Source organism: Pristiophorus japonicus, chromosome 9 (genome assembly GCF_044704955.1).
Source record: "Pristiophorus japonicus isolate sPriJap1 chromosome 9, sPriJap1.hap1, whole genome shotgun sequence".
NCBI lineage: Eukaryota > Metazoa > Chordata > Chondrichthyes > Pristiophoridae > Pristiophorus > Pristiophorus japonicus.
Genome location: NC_091985.1, coordinates 13851009 through 13871850, shown reverse-complemented (window position 1 = coordinate 13871850; position 20842 = coordinate 13851009). Strand labels below are relative to the sequence as shown.

At 47.5% G+C, this 20842-nt stretch overlaps 1 protein-coding gene across 8 annotated transcripts in view; it reads right to left on the bottom strand.

The window, feature by feature from the left end:
* Positions 1 to 20842, bottom strand: part of hivep2a (HIVEP zinc finger 2a) — a 238518-nt gene that overhangs the window by 34197 nt on the left and 183479 nt on the right. For all 8 annotated transcript variants that reach the window (XM_070889071.1, XM_070889074.1, XM_070889077.1 and 5 more), the window contains one exon: positions 70 to 138. The gene's annotated coding sequence lies outside the window, so the exon portion shown is untranslated. The remainder of the gene's footprint in view (positions 1 to 69; positions 139 to 20842) is intronic.

Sequence of the window (20842 nt, the reverse complement as noted above, 5' to 3'; positions counted from 1 at the left end):
CTGTCCCAATCCCTGCAGTTAGCATCCCTCACTTCCACAAGTCACAAGCAAATTGCGGTAATCTGTTACCTGTTGATCCTTCGAGTTCCACTTCAGTTTTGTAATCCCAACACTCCCTTATCGTGCCATCAGATTTATCTGAAAAAGATTAAACAGAGAGCCTGTAAGAATAAGCTTTACAATTGAGACCAGCTTTGTGAGATTTAACACAAACAATTAGACAGAGGGGCACCTATCACCAATTGTTGGATGGCGAGTGATTAGATCGCAGGTTCCTGTGTAAACACTAAACAAAATCTCACACACGCTCGGACATTCTCAAATAAACTTCTCTTGTGTAACAACCTGCTTCATTGAAAGTAGTACAAGTTCAAATAACAGTTCATAATATATAACACACACCAGTTTATTACAGGTTGAACCTCTCAAATGGTTCTATAATTGGTCAACCTCCGCAGCCTCCAGGCCAGATCAAAGGCCTTCCCATCCTCTGTCATTGAACTCCAGTACGTGGACGACGCTGGCTTCTGCGCACACTCAGAGGCTGAACTCAAAGCCATCGTCAACATCTTCACCGAGACGTACGAGAGCAAGGGCCTTACGCTAAACCTCCACCAACCTGACCCCGCCACACAGCACTGCCTGACCCTGCCACACACAGCACTGCCCCCAGGTGATCAAAATCCACAACGTCGTTGTCAGCAGCGTTGTCAGCAGTGGGTGAATCGGGACTAAATGCTGTGCAGTAGCCTTCCGTGCAGCAACATGCGCAAACCCAGTCTCGGGGCCGGGACGCCATATTGTGAGGCAACGTTCAATAAAGCAAAGCGGAGAAGGAGCGTGGCGGGAGTTCTGGAGCCGGAGAGTGGTGGAGGCAGTCAGGGGCATGAACTGTCATCGAGACCCGGTAAGTCGAAGGTCGGCGTGACCTCCCGTCATCCGGCAAATTCTCTTGTCCGGCACAGGCCAGGTTCCGAGGGTGCTGGATAAAGGAGGTACTTTGGCTTTGGAGACTTTTACCAATGGTAGAAGCACTGATATCTTCAGCACTGAAGAGTGGATACAGAGAGAGTGTTTCCACTTGTGGAGAAGAGCATAACTAGAGGCCATCAATATAAGATCGTCACTAATAAATCCAATAGGGAATTCAGAAGAAACCGCTTTACCCAGAGAATGTGGAACTCGCTACCATAGGGAGTGGTTGAGGCAAATGGTGTAGATGCATTTAAGGGGAGGCTGGACAAGCGTATGAGGGAGAGGGGAATAGAGGACCAAAAGCTTTGTCAAAGAGCTAGCTTTTAAGGAGAATCTTAAAAGAGGAGAGAGGTGGAGAGATTTAGGGAAAGAATTCCAGAGCTTGGGGCCCAGGCAGCTGAAAGCACGGCCACCGATGGTGGAGTAATTATAATAGGGGGTGTGCAAGAGTCCATAATTGGAGGAGTGCAGAGATCTCGGAGGGTTGGAGGGCAGCAGGAAGTTACAGAGATACGGTTCCATGTTTCTCTCTCCTGCGGCTGCTGAATATTATCTCCTCTTACGTCATGCAGTACTTATTCTGGCTAGATCCCTTTCTGTTCCATTTCTAGAGATCCAGTAGTTTACGGTCACCCTAGACAGCATTTGATAAGCTCTCTCTCTGTCCTTATCCAAAGGTCAACAGTATCTCTACTGTAGTAGGTTGGGTGTGATAGAAATACCCATAATAGATCTGATCCCCTTCAGCATCAGGCCCCAAAAGACAATCCTTTTTTGATAGGTCAACCCCACTTCCCTGCCTTCTCAACCCATTCCCCAATCCCTTTCTCTCTCCAGAAACATACCTAGAATTATACAAGGACATCTCTCTGCAGCAATCTGAATTAGAGGCAGAAGGTCGTGTGAAGAAACCTCCAGGACTCTGTCCATCTGATTTCCCATTCTACTCCTAACTTCCTTTAAATTTGCTATTTGAACCCTTCATCACTTTAAACATTCGCTTTAAAATCTTCAATTAAGCCGCCTCAAAGTCTCTAAAGTATGGATGGTAAGTCTACTCCATGGACTAGAGCACAAAAATATAGGCTGACACTCCAATGCAGTGCTGTGGGAGTGCTGCACTGTCAGAGGTGCCAACTTTCGGAGGAGAAGTTAAACCGAGGCCCCGCCTGCTCTCTGAGGAGGATGTAAAAGATCCTGCGGCACTATTTCGAAGAAGAGCAGGGGAGTTATCCCCGGTGTCCTGGCAAATATTTATCTCTCAATCAACATCACTTTAAAAAAAAAGGATTATTGGGTCATTATCACATTGCTGTTTGTGGGAGCTTGCTGTGCGCAAATTGGCTGCTTTGTTTCCTATATTACTACAGTGACTACACTTCAAAAAGTGCTTCATTGGCTGTAAAGCGCTTTGTGACATCCTGAGGTCATGGAAGGCACTATATAAAGGGACATCATTCTCTTCTTTCTACACCTGAAATGTCCATCGGTGCAGGCTCGAAGGGCCGAATGGCCTACTCCTGCACCTATTTTCTATGTTTCTATGTCTTTTCCCTTTGCAAGTGCTGGTAGACCTGCTGTATATACCCAGTATTTGCTGTTTTTGTTTCATATACTCAGTGTTTGCAGTTTTGTATACAGATATATCTCTGAGGAAGTGAGGGGAAATCACCAGAGATGAAACAGCAGTGTTCAAGGAATTCCACAACAAAGGAAGTGTTTAATAGGCGTTCATTGGAATTTGAGGAACTGCCTAACAAAGGAAGCATTTAACCGAGGTCAAAGTTAAACCCAGAAACCCTTCAGGCAACAGCTCAACATGTCCCTACCAAAACAAGTCATCAGATTGTTTGACTTAAAAGTCTCCTTTGCACTTTATCCCTGCCTTTGGAAAGACAGGGCTGCACCAGAAAAAGACTTGCATTTATGTTTATGCAGCACCTTCCACGACCACCAGACGTCTCAAAGCGCTTTACAGCCAATGAAGTACTTTTGGAGTGCAGTCACTGTTGTAGATCTAATGAAAGAGATAGTGTACTGGACATGGGAACACAGGAACAGGATTAAGCCGCTCAACCCGCGAGCCCGTTCCACCACTCAATTAGTTTCTGTCTGATCTGTATCTTAACTCCATCTACCCGCCTTCGTTCTGTGTCCATTAATACCCTTCCTAACATTCATCTTTCAATAGGACAGACGCACCAACGTTAGCGTCCTCGACCAAGCCAACAGCCCCAGCATCGAAGCACTGACCACACTCGACCAGCTCCGTTGGGCGGGCCACATTGTTCGCATGCCTGACACAAGACTCCCAAAGCAAACGCTCTACTCGGAACTCCTACACGGCAAGCGAGCCCCAGGTGGGCAGAGGAAACGTTTCAAGGGCGCCCTCAAAGCCTCCTTGATAAAATGCAACATCCCCATCAACACCTGGGAGTCCCTGGCCAAAGACCACCCTAAGTGGAGGAAGTGCATCCGGGAGGGCCCTGAGCACCTCGGGTCTCGTCGCCGAGAGCATGCAGAAAGCAAGCGCAGGCAGCGGAAGGAGCGTGCGGCAAACCAGACTCCCCACCCACCCTTTCCTCCAACCACTGTCTGTCCCACTTGTGACAGAGACTGTGTTGGACTGTTCAGTCACCTGAGAACTCATTTTGAGAGTGGAAGCAAGTCTTGATGATGATCAATTTTAGCTTTGAAATGTTTTAATTGACCCCCGACCTCAACAGCTTTTTGGGGAAGAGGGTTCCAGATTTGCACTAACCTTTGTGTGAAGAAGTGCTTCCTGACATCACTCCTGGTTCTGGACTCCTCCCACCAGAGGAAATAATTTTTCTCCACCTATCCCATCAAATCCTTGAAACACCTCAATTAGATCACCCCTAAATCTTCCATTGTCGAGGAATATAAGCCTAGTCTATGCAACCTGCCTTCATAACATTACCCTTTAAGCCCTGTAGTCCCCGGGATGCCAGAATTGATGGTCGCCTCCAGATAGAGGGAGATGCATCTTACCCTGTGTCAGTACCAAAGCACTCGTCATTCAGCCCTGCTCATTACAACCACAAAAAAGGCCTGTGCCCTGAATGGAACAAGAAGTGGTGAGATCATGGTGATCATCATCATCATAGGCAGTCCCTCAAAATCGAGGAAGACTTGCTTCCACTCTAAAAGTGAGTTCTCAGGTTGACTGAACAGTCCAATACAGGAATTACAGTCTCCGTCACAGGTGGGGCAGACAGTGGTTGGAGGAAAGGGTGGGTGGGGAGTCTGGTTTGCCGCACGCTCCTTCTGCTGCCTGCGCTTTGATATCTGCATGCTCTCGGCGACGTGGCCTTAATCTCCTTAAGCGAGACTCTGCCTTTGAAACGAATGTCCTCGACTCCATCCCGCAGCATGCTACCCGCCACCACCTCAGCAAAACCGCAGCCCTGCACGAGGTAGAAAAGGCCATCCGTCAGCTCAAGAACAACAAGGCACGGGGGCGGATGGAATCCCCGCTGAGGTGCTAAAGTATGGCGGAGAGGCACAATTGACGCGAATGCAGGACCTCTTCTCTCTCGTCTGGAAGGAGGAGTGCATGCCTTGAGATGCCGTAATAGTGACCGTCTTTAAAAAAAGGGGACAAGTCCGACTGCGGTAACTACAGAGAAATCTCCCCTGTTGTTGTGGTATGGACCAACCCAGTGATATTAGACTGGGCTCAGAGCAGCTGGTTCCTGGCCAATATTTATCCCTCCGTCAACATAACAAAAACTCATTATCTGCTCATTATCATATTGCTGTTTATGGGAGCTTGCTGAGCGCAAATTGGTTGCTGCGTTTACGACATTACAACAGTGACTACACTGCAAAAGTATTTCATTGGGTATAAAGTGCTTTGGGACATTCGGTGATCATCGAAGGCGCGATAGAAATGCACGTTTTTCTTCTTTCTTATGTTAGAAGCATATTGTTCTCTAACTTCCCAGTATAAATTGAAAACAATTTGTAATGAAAAAGCAGTATTAATATTTCCCCAATTGTTAAGTCTCAGAATTTTAGCATGAAAGGCTAAAGAGTTGCATATATTCTATTAAGTCTTGGAATGCCTTAAAATAAATCACACAATTATTTTTTTTTCCGATGCGGTGACATTAATGTATACACCTGTATGCTCACCGGGTTGTTGAGCTGTTGCATTGTGGGTGGCTTAGCCCGTTACGTGATGTTCACAAGACTCAATAAAACCCCAGTCAGTTGGGTCTAGATTTTCCATGATGAGGCATGCAGTTGTGAGCCTGGTGGATGAACTGGTAATGTGCCGTGTGATTGTTAAACCTTTGTTAATAAACCAACTAGTTCTCAATAGTAATGTGTTGCTATGAATTCTTAAGCAAAGAACCCATGAAGCAAATGCATTACAGTGACCACTGTGGTGTCCACAACAGCCTTAAAATGAGAGCTAGGCCATTCAGTCGTGATGTCAAGAAGTACTTCTTCACACAAAGGCTGGTGGAAATCTGGCTGGGTAGTTCAGCATTTCCACATTACACTTCAAAAGCACTTCATTGGCTGTAAAGCGCTTTGGGTCACGGAAGGCGCTATATAAATGCACGTCTTTTTAAAATTCTATTGGCATTGTTGGTTACCCTCCAGGATTTCCTCCAATTCTGGCCGCTTGAGCATCCTCAATTTTAATCGCTCCACCATTGGCGGCCGTGCCTTCAACTGCCTGGGCCCTAAGCTCTGGAATTCCCTCCCTAAACCTGTCTACCCCTTTAAGACGCTCCTTTAGACGTTTCATAAGAACATAAGAAATAGGAGCAGGAGTAGGCCATTTGGCCCCTCGAGCCTGCTCCGCCATTCAATAAGATCGTGGCTGATCTGATCATGGACTCAGCTCCACTTCCCTGCCCCCTTCCCATAACCCTTTACTCCCTTATTGCTCAAAAATCTGTCTACCTCAGCCTTAAATATATTCAATGACCCAGCCTCCACAGCTCTCTGGGGCAGAGAATTCCATAGATTTACAACCCTCGGAGAGAAGAAATTCCTCATCTCAGTTTTAAATGGGGGGCCCCTTATTCTGAGACGATGTCCCCTTGTTTTAGTTTCCCCTATGAGTGGAAATATCCTCTCTGCATCCACCTTGTCGAGCCCCCTCATTATCACCTCTCATTTTTCTGAATTCTAATAAGTATAATCCCAACCTACTCAATATATCTTCAGAAGTCAACCCCCTCATCTCCGGAATCAACCTAGTGAACCTTCTCTGAACAGCCTCCAATGCAAGTATATCCCTCCTTAAATATGGAGACCAAAACTGTACGCAGTACTTCAGGTGAGTCCCACATTACAACAGTCCACTCCAAAAAAGTACTTCATTGGCTGTAAAGCGCTTTGAGACGTCCGGTGGTCGTGAAAGGCGTTATATAAATGCAAGTCTTTCTTTTCTTTTTCAAATCTACCTCTGACCAAGCATTTGGCCATCTGTCCTTATAACTCCAACTAGTCCCACTCCCCCGCTCTTTCCCCAGAGCCCTGCATTTGTTTTACATTCAAGTATTCACCCAATTCCTTTTTGGAAGTGGCTATTGAATCTGCTTCCAATACCATTACAGGCAGCGCAATCACGATCATCATAACTCGCTGTGTAAAAAAAAATTTTTCCTCATGTCGCCTCTGGTTCTGTTGCCAATCGCCTTAAATCTGTGTTCTCTGGTTACCGACCCTTCTATCACTAGAAACAGTCTCTCCTTATTTACTCCAGCAAAACCGGTCACGATTTAGAGCACCTCTATCAATTCTCCACTTAACTGTCTCTGCTCGAAGGAGAACAACCCCAGTTTGTTCACGTAACTTGAAGTCCCTTGTGCCTGATGCCATTCTAGTAATTCTCCTCTGCACCCTCTCCAAGGCCTTGACATCCTCCCTAAAGTGTGATGCCCAGAATTGAACACAATTGGCCAGCTGAGGTTCAATTAGTGATTTATAATGTCTCTAGTTCTAACTTGTTATGCATGATTATAAATTGTTCGGCCTGTTTAATGTCTTTGCTTAATGCTATCATCAGGCCAGTTGGAGTACTGTACGAGCTCGCAGTGCAGCGTACAGCTATGTCTGATTGCAAATTTAGGTTTTATCCTGTTAATGACTGATAATTATTTTCTAATTTCACTAATATTTCCTGCTGTGGACCATCTGCTCTGTGCATGACTTCATTCACAGAGCGTCACACAAGTGTGAAACTTTCTATCCAAATCCAAAAATAAATACGAAAGATGGCACTTCAGAGCAGAATCTAGGTTAATGTCATACGGGGCCCGGTTTTGCTCAGGTCAAAAGAAACGGTTTCAAAAAGCAGAAGGTTTTTATGATTAAGGCTTCCTCCTCAACTGCTGAACTGAAGAGAAAATCAAAGCATTGCAATTGAGACAAGTGGCACTGTGGAATAATTTCAATTTAGTCAACATTCCAACTGTATGGCTCTGGGACAGAAGGTCGTGGGTTCAATTCCCTTTCCAGAGCCTTGAGCATATAATCTAGGCTGATGCTCCTAATGCAGTACTAAGGTTGTGAGTTCATAGTCTCATTCCAGAGACTTGAGCACAATAATCTAGGCTGACATTCCCAGTGCAGTACCAAGGGAGTGCTGCACTGTCGGAGGTGCCGTCTTTCGGATGAGACGTTAAATTGAGGCTCCGTCTGCCCTCTCAGGTGGATGTAAAAGATCCCATGGCACTATTTTGAAGAGGAGCAGGGGAGTTCTCCCCGGTGGCCTGACTAATACTTATCCCTCAATCAACATAATAAAAGCAGATTTTCTGGTCATTATCACATTGCTGTTTGTAGAATCTTGCTGTGCTGGGGAGCAGGCAGGCAAGTGGAGTTGAGTACATCATCGGATCAGCCATGATCTTATTGAATAGCGGAGCAGGCTCGAGGGACCGTATGAGAACATAAGAAGTAGGAGCAGGAGTAGGCCATACGGCCCCTCGAGCCTGCTCCGCCATTCAATAAGATCATGGCTGATCCGATCATGGACTCAGCTCCACTTCCTCGCCCGCTCCCCCATAACCCCTTATCGTTCAAGAAACTGTCTATTTCTGTCTTAAATTTATTCAATATCCCAGCTTCCACAGCTCTCTGAGGCAGCAAATTCCACAGATGTACAACCCTCAGAGAAGAAATTTCTCCATCTCTGTTTTAAATGGGCGGCTCCTTATTCTAAGATCGTGCCCTCTAGTTCTAGCCTCCCCCATCAGTGGAAACATTCTCTCTGCTTCCACCTTGTCAAGCCCCCTCATAATCTTATACTTTTCGATAAGATCACCTCTCTGATCTTCTGAACTCCAATGAGTAGAGGCCCAACCTACTCAACCTTTCCTCATAAGTCAACCCCCTCAACCCGGAATCAACCTAGTGAACCTTCTCTGAACTGTCTCCAAAGCAAGTATATCCTTTTGTAAATATGGAAACCAAAACTGCATATGGAAACCAAAACTGCACGCAGTATTCCAGGTGTGGCCTCACCAATACCTTATATAGCTGTAGCAAGACTTCCTGCTTTTATACTCCATCCGCTTTGCAATAAAGGCCAAGATACCATTGGCCTTCCTGATCACTTGCTGTACCTGCATACTATCCTTTTGTGTTTCATGCACAAGTATCCCCAGCTCCCGCTGTAGCGCCTCCTATTTCTTATGTGCGCATATTAGCTGTATCGTTTCCTACACTTCAACAGTTGACATTGAGTTCACCTTCTCCCACCCTGGTAGTCACATGACAACGATAATGGAGTTGTTGTCCAATCACAGCCACCAATCTCGATCAATGAGTCTACAACAGACCCAGACAGGTGAAGAAAACTCCCAGTGGTAGAGAACTTTGGGAACCACAGGTCCACAGTCATCTGTTCTTCCCAAGCATACTACACTAACCACATCTCATGTCCAAAATTACTCATATATTGTATCCCCAAATATTATTTTCTTGACGAAATCTAACCAATTTGCATTTTAGCAAATCAATACCGACTACTCCCAACGTCTGCCTAGGGAGCCTGTTCCATAGATTAACCAATCGCTAACTGAAATATAGCTTCCACAGATTAGTTCTCAATTTAGCCCCCTTCAGGGAGTTTTGTTCTCCTTATTTAAGGAGGGATATACTTGCATTGGAGGCAGTTCAAAGAAGGTTCATTCTGTTGATTCCGGAGATGAAGGGGTTGACTTCTGAAGAAAGGTTGAGCAGGTTGGGCCTACACTCAATGGAGTTTAGAAGAATGAGAGTTGATCTTATTGAAACATACAAGATACTGAGGGGGCTCGACAGGGTGGATGCTTCCACTCGTGGGGGAATCTAGAACTAGGGGACACAGTTTCAGAATAAGGGGCTGCCCATTTAGAACGGAAATGGGGAGAAATTTCTTCTCAGAGGTTTCTAAATCTATGGAATTCTCTGCCCCAGAGAGTTGTGGAGGCTGGATCATTGAATATATTTAAGGTGGAGATCGACAGATCTTTGAGTGATAAGGGAGTAAAGCGCTATGCGGGCAGGGAAGTGGAGCTGAGTCCATGATCAGATAAGCCCTCCTGCGCTCCACTAATTCTGCCCTCCTGAGCATCCCGGATTATAATCGCTCCACCATTGGTGGCCGTGCCTTCTTTGCCTGAGCCCCAAGCTCTGGAACTCACTGCCTAAACCTCTCCGCCTCTTTCCTCCTTTAAGACGCTCCTTAAAACCTACCTCTTGTCACCTGCCCTAATTTCTTCTTTTGTGGCTCGGTGTCAAATGTATACGTTTTGTCTTATAACACTGCTGTGATGCGCCTTGGGACATTTTACTACATTAAATACAAGTTGCTGCTGGTGGTTCAGGTAGGTGCTTTCTAAATTGCAGAGCCTGCAGTGATGGGCCTTCCCTTCAAGGGAAGGAAGGAGCCATTGAACGTGGGCGGCCCTGTGTGCAGCACTGCTGAATTCTCCGCCCCGCCTGCTTCTGTTAGCGCTCCACGAAGGGTTTGGAGTGCTGCTCCACTTCCTTCTTGGAGCGCAAACGCCAAATATTTTAAAAGTTTGAAAGCGTTAAGCGCCTGGCACTAACTTTAAAACTAGCACCCCAAAGAGTGCGAGGGAATTTCTCCCCCTAAGTACATTCAACTTTTAAGTAAACTTTCCATCATTTATGAAGTGAAATATACGGTTCATCTTCGGAAACGAAGAATGCAATTAGTTGCACATGGCAAGATGCCAGGCGCTGTAATCAAATTCTTCCTTTCAACAAAAATAATTGAATTGGATGCTCCTTGGCAAGGTGCCTAAACTGACAAATCAAATTCTCTATTTCCTGCTGCAGTACGATATATTAAATTCAGGACACTCAGTCATACCGTCAAACTTCCTGCTTTCTTGGTACGTTTCGTATGAAAGAAGAGCAGAGAGGTCCTCGCTGCGGGAACTCGGGTCAGAAACCAATTGCTGCAGATAACCATATCTGAGCTTGTCTAATCAACCAAGAAATGAGGCACTGGAGGCTGTTCAGAGAAGGTTCACGAGATTCCGTAGATGAGGGGGTTGACTTATGAAGAAAGGTTGAGTAAGTTGGGCCTGTACTCATTGGAGTTCAGAAGAATAAGAGGTGATCTTATTGAAACATATAAGATAATGAGGGGGCTCAACAAGTTGGGTGCAGAGAGGATATTTCCACTCATAGGGGAAACTAAAACTAGGGGACATAGTCTCAGAATAAGGGGCCACCCATTTAAAACTGAAATGAGGAGGAATTTCTTCTCTCAGCGGGTTGTAAATCTGTGGAATTCTCTGCCCCAGAGAGCTGTGGAGGCTGGGTCATTGAACATATTTAAGGCGGAGATAGATAGATGTTAGAGCGATAAGGGAATAAAGGGTTATGGGGAGCGGGCAGAGAAGTGGAGCTGAGTCCATGATCAGATCAGCCACGATCTTATTGAATGGCGGAGCAGGCTCGAGGAGCCAAATGGCTTACTCCTGCTCCTATTTCTTATGTTCTCATGTAGGACTGCTCCATTGAATGACAGCAGAACATTTCCTGTGGAATCATTTATGAAAAGCATTTAGGAGAGCTGTGTGGAAATGATTGGTTCCCTAGCTGCGGAAATCATGGCTAATGTTAGGCTAAGTGATCAAGGATGAACAGCGTGTGTGTGGAAGCTCCGATAGATGTTCTCCAGTTTTTGTATTACTTCGCGTTTCTTTGAAGGGGAGCGGCAGGGGAGACCTGGCGGGACCTAACGGAGTGGTTATACCCATCAGGAAATATTGAATGGGCTGGGGCTCGTTTCACTCGAAAAGAGAAGGCTGAGAGGGTGACCTGATCAAGGTCTTCAAAGACTGCGAAAAGTTTTGACGGGGTAGACGTAGAGAAGATGTTTCCACTTGTTGGGCAAGACCAGGCCTCGGGGCCATCAATGTAAGATAGTCACCAATAAATCCAAGCGGGAAGTCAGAAGAAATCTCTTTAACCAGAGAGTGGTGAGAATGTGGAACTCGCTACCACAGGTGGTGGTTGAGGCGAATAGTATCGATACATTTAAGGGGAATCTGGATAAATACATGAGGGAGAAAGGAATGGACTGTGCTTACGGTGGGGTGGGGGGTGTGATAGGGGCGGTGGGATGGGGAGGCAGTAGGGGACTGGTGGTGGTGGTGGGGGGGGGGTGTAGGGGGTGGTGGGGAGGGCGTGACCGGTGTAGGGGATGGGGGGGGGGGCGGGTGGTGTGGGGGAGGGGGGCGTGGGGGCATGAGCGATGTTGGGGGTGTGGGGGGCAGGCGATGAGGTGAGGGAGGGGCGGTAGAGGGGGTGGGGAGGGGCGGTTATGGGGGTGGGGTGGGGCCTGTCTGTGCTGTAAATTCTATGCAATTCTCGGAACCTTTGCCTTGGAGGTGAAGCATCCACTCACAACCACAACTTGCATTTATATAGTGCCTTTAACGTAGTAAAGCACCCCAAAGTGCTTCACAGGAGCATTGTCAGCCCGAGCTGCATAAGGAGATATTAGGATGGGTGATTAAATGCTTGAACAAAGAGGTAGGTTTATAGCAGCGTTTTAAAGGGGGAGAGAGAGGTGGAGGCGGAGAGGTTTAGGGAGGGAGTTCCAGAGCTTTGGGCCCAGCAGATGAAGGCAGGGCCACCAATGTTGGAGCGAAGGAAGTTGGGGATGTACAAGAGGCCAGAATTAGAGGAGGACGGTATCTAGGTAAACCCAATAAAACCATAAACCATAAGTCTATGTTTTAAATCTACATCAGCCCTCACAGAAAAAAGAAATCTGTGTTATTTGAAGCTAAAAGTTCTCCGATAACTTGTGCCCTAAAGCAGGGCAGTGTGTGGTATGCTGGAAGATTTATGGCACTTTACAGCTGTAATAAGCTGCGAGCGTTGCAGGATGTGATGAGTTATGGAGTGTGGGTTCCCAGTGAAGGTAAACGTCAGACTCTCCACTAGGGTGGGGAACCCTTCAGGATCGACGCTGACTCATTACCTGCAAAAGTACTCCTTTGTGGTCAAACTGGTTACTCTCAACTGAAAGGGCATCTCCCTCAGGCCACACCCATCCCGGGCCTACATAGCCAATAGTGACAAGGGGGCAGCCTCGGCCTGTGGGGGAGGGCAGCGTCATGGGCTAGTAACCCGGTTCGAATCCCACCACAGCGCTTTTGAGAATGTGAATTCAGTTTTTTTTTTAAATATCTGGGAAATAAAAAGATGGAATCGGTAAAATTGCCCTTTAGGGTAGGAAAACCTGATGCCCTTTCCCAGTTGGGCCTACACGTGACTCCAGTCACCCCCCCCCCCCGCCAAAGTGGTTGACTCGTTGACAGTGTCAGCTGGTCAGCTCAGTGGGTAGCACTCTCGCCTCTGAGTCAGAAAGGTTGTGAGTTTGTGTCCCACTCCAGAGACTTGAGCACATAAATCCAGGCTGACACTCCAGTGCAGTGCTGAGGGAGCACTGGAGGTGCTGTCTTTCGGATGAGACGTTAAACTGATGCCCCCAGCTGCTCTCTCAGGTGGACGTAAAAGATGCCATGGTACTATTTCGAAGAAGAGCAGGAGGGATCATCCTGGCAATATTTATCCTTCAATCAATATAACAAAAGCACAGATTATCTGGTCATTATTGCTGTTTGTGGGAGCTTGCTGTGCGCAAATTGGCTGGCAGGTTCCCCCAGTACAACAGTGACTGCACTTCAAAAGTACTCCATTGGCTGTAAAGCACTTTGCGACGTCCGGTGGTCGTGAAAGGCGCTACATATATCCAAGTCTTTTTTTCTTAACTGCCGCTTAGCAGTGGTGCAGGAAGCCACGATTATATCAAGAATAACTACACGGAATAACAAGACCTTCGAGTATGTTTCGTATGCTGCAACAATGCTGGCTGAATGAAAAAGCAGAGAGCGTAGATGTCAGTTTTGGCCCCTAGACATTCCGCAATGACCAAGCTCACTCAGTGGGTTGGTAGTTTGAGGTCTGGGGGGAGAGCAGCTGCCTGTATTTCTGATCGTCACCCTGACCCTTGCAGTCGAGCATGTCGAGATATCGCGGACTGACGGAAAAAAAAAGAGAACCACAGAGCACAGCCTCTGAAAGATCACAAGTCTTTCAACACCCGTGATGACTTTCCATCGGTGCATCATTTACATATTTCCACAGACATGACATCACACATGACAGCAGTAACATAGCACAGCTGCTCCCAAGGAAATTCGCTCAGGTACAATGATACCTTTGTTAGCGCTGGGAGGGGGTGGAGCCTCTTGCCACTTCTGATACGATTTGAACCCAAGTGAAGGGATCGGGTGCAATCAGTTGGGTTTTTATGACAGTCGGCAGAATCAACGCACTTTAACCAGTTCCTTATTTTCTCAACTTAATTGAAAACTCATGGTGAGATTTGAAACTCACATTCACTACATTATTGGTCCACACCACACAGTAAGAAAGAGTGTCCAGTTATCAACAAACCACATCCCAGCACCCCCGAACAGTCGGTGAGCCAAACCGGACAAGCACCATCCAAATGTCCGGACATGGAACCGGAAGAGCTGAGAAGTAGCATTATAGAGTCACACAGCAACGAAGGAGGCCATTCGGCCCATCGTTCCTGTGCTGGCTCTTTGAAAGAGCTGTCCAATTAGTCCCACTCCTCTCTGTGGCGATCTCTGTTAGCTGCAGGCAAGGCAAACATGTACGGGGGGGGGCGATTTTAACCCCACTCGCTTAGCAGAAACCTGGCGGACGAACAGTTAGGATCGCCCTGGCTCTTCCCCCGGCCAAAAGCTGCCATAACCGCCACATCTACAATTTTAACCTGCTCACCCTGAACAGGCAGCAAGGACACCCGCCCGGAGCCAACGGGGTCCTTCTTTACCCTGAGAAGAGCAGGAGAGGGAGAAGGGGAGAAAGAGAAAGGGAGGAGAAGAGAGAGAGAGAAGGAGAGCGAGAAGGAGGGGAAGAACAGAAGAAGAGGAAGAAGGGGAGGAGAGGGAGAGGAGGGAAGGAGAGGGAGAGGAGGGGAGGAGAGGGAGAGGAGGGAAGGAGAGGGAGAGGAGGGAAGGAGAGGGAGAGGAGGGAAGGAGAGGGAGAGGAGGGAAGGAGAGGGAGAGGAGGGAAGGAGAGGAAGAATGAGAGAAGGGAAGAGAGAAAGAGAGAGGAGAGGGAAGGAAAGGAGTGAGAAGGGAAGGAGAGTGCGAGATAGAGAGTGAGAGAGTAGGAGAGAGCGGGAGAGAGGAGAGAGAGATGAGAGATGTTACCCAGAGGCTGGATGTTTCATTGGGAGCAGGGAGTGAACATTAAGAAGCATCACTACTCCAGAACTGCCTTGCAATCTGCTAATTGCTCTGTGACAAAGAAGCAGTGAGAGACTTGGGAACATGTCACGCGCCCTCAGCTGGGGTGTGACGGATGTAAACCCTGGAGTTGGGGGAAGGTTGAAGATTGTACGCAACCATGGTCCTACCCTTCTTGAGCTTTTGATGCCAGCTGTCATCAAAAGAGCCCCCGCAGGTAAGGAACAACTGAGTTCCCCTCGCTGTACGCCTTACTGCAGCTGGATTTGCTGCAGAATTGGGTAAAGCCAGTGGCAACTGCTCACTCATCTTTCTCCCTCCTCCCCCTCTCCTCCTCCTTCCCTTTCGCCTCGACATTTCAGCCGACCACACTGTGTGGCACTGGGAGTCTCGGGAAGGAGGTGACAACACTGTTCAAAAATATAAGAGCCCGCCTTTAAAACCAACTTACAGATGTTTGGGTGTCAGGCATGGCTCAGTGGGTAGAATTCTCGCCTTAGCATCAGTACGTTGTGGGTTCAAGTCCCACTCCAGAGACTTGAGCACAATAATCTCGGCTGACACTCCAGTGCAGTGCTGAGGGAGTGCTGCACTGTCGGAGGTGCCGTCTTTCGGATGAGATCTTCAGCCGAGACCCCCTATGCTCCCTCAGGTGGATGTAAAAAGATCCCGATATTTAGGAGCAGGGCGTTATCTCCGGTGTCCTGGCCATTCTTTATCCTCCCAAGCAACATCACTAAAAAGAGATTACTGTTTGTGGGAGCTAGCTGTGTGTAAATTGGCTGCCGCGTTTTCCTGCATTACAAGTGACTACGCTTCAAAAAAATACTTCATTGGCTGTGAAGCACTTTAGGATGTTCCGAGGTCATGAACGGTGCTGTATTAATTCTTTCTTTAGTATATATTTTTTTTAAATCCCAACTGTGGGAGGTTCTGAAATAACTCAAATCCAAATGAACAGGTCACTCGCCGTCAGGAAGAGATTAACGTCAGTCAATTGAAATATTTCCTTTCAGATGCAGATCAACCTGCCGTGATAGTTTCTCTCGCTCACACACACACACACACATTAAAACAAATGCGTTTTGCACTTAATGCAGCCCAACAAGGTTGCCGAGTCGCATGAATCTGTCAGTGCAAACATTCTACCTTTTGCACAAATTTGTACGCTTTTCATTACATAGTATCTGGCAAGGAGGATTTCTGCAAGGTTTCTGATGGCCAACGAAAGAAATAGGAGCAGGAGTGGGCCATTTGGCCCCTCGAGCCAGTTCCGCCATTCAATACGATCATGGCTGTTCCGATCCTGGACTCAGATCCACTTCCCTGCCCTCTCCCTATAACCCTCGACTCCCCTATAGTTCAAAAATCTGTCCATCTCCACCTTCAATATATTAAAAGACCCAGCCTCCACAGCTCTCTGGGGCAGAGAATTCCAAAAGATTCACGACCCTCTGAGAGAAGAAATTACTCCTCATCTCCGTCTTAAATGGGCGATCCCTTATTCTGAAACTGTGCACCCTAGTTCTACATTCCCCCACGAGGGGAAACATCTTCGACATAAGAACATAAGAATTAGGAACAGGAGTAGGCCATCTAGCCCCTCGAGCCTGCTCCGCCATTTAACAAGATCATGGCTGATCTGGCCGTGGACTCAGCTCCACTTACCAGCCCGCTCCCCGTAACCCTTAATTCCCTTATTGGTTAAAAATCTATCTATCTGTTATTTGAATACATTCAATGAGCTGGTCTCAACTGCTTCCTTGGGCAGAGAATTCCACAGATTCACAACCCTCTGGGAGAAGAAATTCCTTCTCAACTCGGTTTTAAATTGGCTCCCCCGTATTTTGAGGCTGTGCCCCCTAGTTCTAGTCTCCCCGACCAGTGGAAACAACCTCTCTGCCTCTATCTTGTCTATCCATTTCATTATTTTAAATGTTTCTATAAGATCACCCCTCATCCTTCTGAACTCCAACGAGTAAAGACCCAGTCTACTCAATCTATCATCATAAGGTAACCCCCTCATCTCCGGAATCAGCCTAGTGAATCGTCTCTGTACCCCCTCCAAGGCTAGTATATCCTTCCTTAAGTAAGGTGACCAAAACTGCACGCAGTACTCCAGGTGCGGCCTCACCAATACCCTGTACAGTTGCAGCAGGACCTCCCTGCTTTTGTACTCCATCCCTCTCGCAATGAAGGCCAACATTCCATTCGCCTTCCTGATTACCTGCTGCACCTGCAAACTAACTTTTTGGGATTCAAGGACCCCCAAAAACAAAAAAAAAGGGGGGGAAAAAAAAGGGCCTTGTAAATGTCTGGAGTGTCACCCAGGTCGGGTGGCACCGTTTAATGTTTTATGTTTTGCAGGTGAACTCCAAAAAGAGTTTCAAGGACCCCCAGGTCCCTCTGCACCTCAGCATGTTGTAATTTCTCCCCATTCAAATAATATTCCCTTTTACTGTTTTTTTTATCCAAGGTTTCCGACATTGTTTTCCATCTGCCAAACCTTAGCCCATTCGCTTAACCTATCTAAATCTCTGCATCTACCCTGTCCAGCCCCCTCAGAATCTTGTACATTTCAATAAGATCACCACTCATTCTTCTAAACACCAATGAGTATCGGCTCAACCTGCTCAATCTTTCTTAACATTCGCTCAGAGGAACCTACTGAACCACGCCGCCAACAAAATTTATGTTGTTCTGCTTTTCTGCAATATATATATATATATATATTGTAATATACAAGTGCTGCCTCTCAGAAGGGTTAAGCGTCGAGTTGAATATATACTGAAAGCAATGTTGCTGGAAAACAATTACATATTCCTTTTAAGTCGGCCATTCAGCCAGTTCCGAATGTACTGTAGTCAGGATTCCCAACCTCCCAACCTGAAAGCGTGCCAGTTTCACCCTGCGTGACACAGGTCCGACACGTTGTCAAATGCAAATGGCTTTTATTTCGTCAAAAGGCTCTGTGATCGTGATCACCGTCTCTGAAGTTTTATTGGGCAGGGGTATGGTGTGGGGAGGGGGAAGGGTGGGGGAAGGAGGGGTGGTTGATGTAAAGGCTTATTTTCTCTCTTAAAAATAGCCTGTGCAAATTAAGCGCTCAAGTAGCACGTCAGCAAGGCAGATGAACGTGGGTGGCAGATAAGGCACTGCTCACTGCGAAAGGGCACACCTGGCCAGGAACAATCCATTTTCCAGTGTGTGACAGATGACATCTGACAAGATTTATCCATTCCTATAATTGCAAGTTTCACAAAAACCCAGGGAGCCTCAGCTAACGAGGAGATAACAGGGCATGCCTGAGCCCAAAGGCTGACGCCTTCAGTAAATGAAATGGGACATAAATTCTTTTTAAAAAGCACACACAAACGCACAATGTTGTATTGCCTGCGACGTTGGTCACGGTACAGCTGTTTTATCAGACCAGGCGTTTTATAGTGTGCGGTGCACAATGGAGTGTCCGCTGTGGCTCAGTGGGCAGCACTCTCGCCTCTGGGTCAGATAGGTCGTGCTTTCAAGTCCCACTCCAGGGACTCAGGCACAAAAATCTAGGCTGACGCTCCCAGTGCAGTGCTGAGGGAGAGCTGCTGCACTGTCAGAGGGGCAGTACTGAGGGAGTGCTGCACTGTCGGAGGAGCAGTACTGAGGGAGCGCTGCGCTGTCGGAGGGACAGGATTGAGGGAGTGCCGCACTGTCGGAGGGGCAGTACTGAGGGAGCGCTGCACTGTCGGAGGGACAGGATTAAGGGAGCGCCGCACTGTCGGAGGGGCAGTACTGAGGGAGCGCTGCACTGTCGGAGGGACAGGATTGAGGGAGTGCTGCACTGTCGGAGGGACAGGATTGAGGGAGTGCCGCACTGTCGGAGGGGCAGTACTGAGGGAGTGCCGCACTGTCGGAGGGGCAGTACTGAGGGAGTGCCGCACTGTCGGAGGTGCAGTACCGAGGGATTCAAGTCCCACTCCAGGACATGAGCACAAAAATCTAGGCTGACACTCCAGTGCAGTGCCGAGGGAGCGCTGCACTGTCGGAGGTGCCGTTTTTCGGATGAAATGTTAAACCAAGGCCCCGTCTGCCTTCTCGGGTGGATGTAAAAGATCTCATGGCACTATTTCGAAAAAGAGCAGGAGCGTTATCACCGGTGTCCTGGCCAATATTTATCCCTCAATCAACATCACTAAACAGATTATCTGGTCATTATCACATTGCTGTTTGTGGGAGCTTGCTGTGTGCAAATTGGCTGCTGTGTTTCCCACATTACAACAATGACCACACTACTAAAAGTACTTCATTGGCTGTAAAGCGCTTTGGGACGTCCGCTGGCAATGCTTGCGGGAGTGTCGGCAGGGGCATGTCCGGCTGATGTTAATGGCCGGGCCTCATTCTGGCGCATGCCGATTTCTCACCCAAGGTGGTTGGTGGGAAGCAGCTGCCCGGGGTGGGGGGTCCGGTCCCCAGCACACGGCGAGTGCTGCGGGAACGGAAACCCACTCAGGCAAAGGGGGGATTGAATATGCCCAAGATTGTCTTGTAGGGACGGTAAGAAATCGTGCATTGGAAGAAAAAACTTGAGGCCAAAAAGTCTCTTCAGACTGGTGTTAGAATTGAAGATTCATTCCCTGGTACAACAGCTAAAGCGACTTGAACAGCGTGAACATAAATAATTGATAACAGGCAGCTCCAAACCTGTGTTATCTGTCATCCTAATCTTACAGGATAAACATTGTTTTAAAACGTACTTTGCTTCTCGGACTGGCTGCTCTTTCCAGCTGGTTTGCCCTACCGGGGAGGCCAAAACTGCCCCACCAACCCCTCCACCCCCCCCCCATCCTCGCTCAGGCCTCAGGCTAAAATGGCAGATCAGCCCTGATGACATCGTCAATGTGCGATTTGCATATTTAAGGCCGGTTCCACACAGGAGACTGGTGGGTGGGTAAGGCAGGGTGATTGAATGGTGGCGGAGTGCCGAATGGAACCTCGGCTCATGGCTGGGGACGGGTTGGGCAGTGTTTCGTAACTTGTAAAGAAACGTAAATGTATTCTCGTCCGTTCCGCGTACTGCTTTCATCTGCATCGTGCTACATGTAACGTGATTTGTGATCGGTATTGAAATGTATCCTGGAATGTAATGTCATGTTCTTATCTGCTCCATGAAATACCCTTATTTGCACAGTACTACATGTAACGTGATTTACGGATTGTACTAAACTGTACCTTGAAATGAAATGTATCGAACTGCTGTCAGCATCCAAACGAATTGTATGGAATTGCTGACCACAAGGTACTGAACTATTTTGTGAAAATTTTATATGAATAAAGTATATCTTTGAAAAAAAAATCAATGGCGATCTTCTGCGCTCACAAGGGGTTACTAACTGAGCTCTCTTAATGTGCCCTCGCTACTCATCAATCTTCATAGATGAAGCATGTGAATCAAGTTCTCCAAATTTGCTAAGGAACACCAAATGTGACCATATTTGGTCCCAACGACCATTAGGCACATACGATCCTCACTAATGAGGCTGTTTGACAGCAGGAAGCATCACGACCTCTCTCACTCCTCCCTCCCCGTCTACTCTTCCCCACATTCATGTGGGACGTTGCTGTGTTTCCTACATTACATCAGTGACTACACTTCGAAAGTACTCCATCGTTGTAACACCAACAACTTGCATTTATATAGTGACTTTAATGTAGTAAAACGTCCCAAGGCGCTTCACAGAAGCGTTTGTCAAACAAAATTTGACACCGAGCCACATAAGGAGATATTGAGACAGGTGACCCAAAGCTTGGTTAAAGAGGTAGGTTTTAAGGAACACCTAAACCGAGGAGAGAGAGAGAGAGGTAGAGAGGTTTCGGGAGGGGGTTCCAGAGCTTGGGGCTTAGGCAACAGGAGGCACGGCCACCGATGGTTGAGCGATTATAATCAGGGATGCTCAAGAGGCCAGGATTGGAGGTGCGCAGAGATCTCGGCAGGGGGTTTGTGGGGCTGGAGGAGATTACAGGGATAGGGAGGGGCGAGGCCATGGAGGGATTTGAAAACAGGGATGAGAATTTTT